Source organism: Wasmannia auropunctata, unplaced genomic scaffold (genome assembly GCF_000956235.1).
Source record: "Wasmannia auropunctata unplaced genomic scaffold, wasmannia.A_1.0 LD336053.1, whole genome shotgun sequence".
NCBI lineage: Eukaryota > Metazoa > Arthropoda > Insecta > Hymenoptera > Formicidae > Wasmannia > Wasmannia auropunctata.
The window spans coordinates 6,831,444-6,833,309 of NW_012026837.1; positions in this window are offsets into that span (position 1 = coordinate 6,831,444).

The window sequence follows — 1,866 nt, forward strand, 5'->3', positions numbered from 1 at the left end:
TTTTATGATTTGTGATGTTGTGTGGTCTAGGAGGGATTGCAATTTTACTTTAGCATCATTGTCAGTAACAGTTATATTTGTAGGGTACATATTTTTTTGACAGCTTGAATTTTTGCATAAGAGGGATAAAGTTTATTTCCGAATAAGCGTCCATTATAAATTCGAAGCAATTCATATTTTCTTCTTGAGAGACTTAAGTCCATATACATTGCCAAAACCTTATATTTAAATATTTCTTCATTTTGTTCATCATTTGGTAGCGAATATTTAGAGCGTATTTTATTGTTGGACGCAACAGCTGTACGCAACAATTCTTGGCTGTACTTACCACGAAGTTCATGTGCCCGTCTTTTTTTGGTCTTGCTACTACAAGCTTTGTATGATTTGCGTGGACGTCCACGATCACGATTTCCTGCATTGCCGGATGATGAACTATTATTGAGAGTAAAATTTACGGATCTAAGATGTATTTTTTTAAATGTTATTTTAATTTTGCTTTCCACCGCTTTAAACCGCGTGTATTTTAATACAAAGTTTTTTTGTGTTCGATTTGCATTTGACCAATATTTGGCATATTTAGAAATAAAACTATTAGTTATGTTTTTTAATCTGAAAAAGTTGCGTTTTATTGTAATTATTATCTTCTTTTATGCTCCATTATTGCTTCAAGATGTGACTTTCTTTTATTATCTTTATTCCGAATGTACTTATATAAAATATTATTTTTAAGTACAATATCTGTCATATTTTTAACTTTGTATGCAACTTATAAATCAAGAATACTTTTAAAAAAATTTATAGAAATACATAGAAATAGAGATGGAGAAATATCGATAGTCTATCGATTATTATCGATAGTTTTATTTTATTTTATTTTTTTATTTTACATAACACGCATAATGTATCTTATCCTTGTTCAATGTTAAAGAATAAAATGATCGATTATACGCATCATGGCTTTGCAGCAAATAAGCTTGGTATTGTTTTGAAATTAAATTTACAATACGATATATGCGATTTTTGTTCTAAAACGGAATTTTTATGTAAATATATAAGAGAGATCGGATATGTTTTTCAAATATACAAATGCTTTTATATTTTTGCAAATGTTGCCATTAGTTGCTATCAACATGCTGTTTATTACGGTATATCACACCATGATGACATATTGCTGTCATGTTGCCATCAAGTTGCCGTCAATATGCTGTTAGACGCAGATAGCAAACGGATGAAAATAATTGCCATCATGTTGCTATCATACGTACATTCGTTGCGTATAACAAAAGGATGTCATCAAGATGCTATAAATTTATTATAATCAAAACTAGAATTCACATGAGAGCAAGATTTCACACATAATGAGAAAGCACCTTGTCCCTAGTTTGTCCCCGAAATCTATTGCTGCAACGGTTGACAGCAACATTATAGCATCTTGATTTCATTTGGCTATCTGGGTATGTATATGTATTTTATATATTTAATAAATGTCATTAAATAATAAATATAATATTATTTATTAATTAATTTCAGATAAAACTAATTTGAAATTAAAAAATAAAATCTCTGTAGTATCTATTTCAGAAACAAAAAAAGATATGATTAATCTAAATCCATCAACGAGTCAATCTGCAGAAAAGTAAATATTATTTATGAATAGTATTTATTTAATAATTTTTTATTTTTATTTTTACATGAAATCATATTTCATAATATTGTAAAATTTTATATTTATACTTAATATTAATAAGATATTTTTAATCTTTTTAGCATACCTGCAAGTGCACGAGAAGTCACAGTACTTAATAAAAACAATGAGTGGGAGATTATTAATTTTGCATCCGATGAGATATTGAAGACCATTCAAGT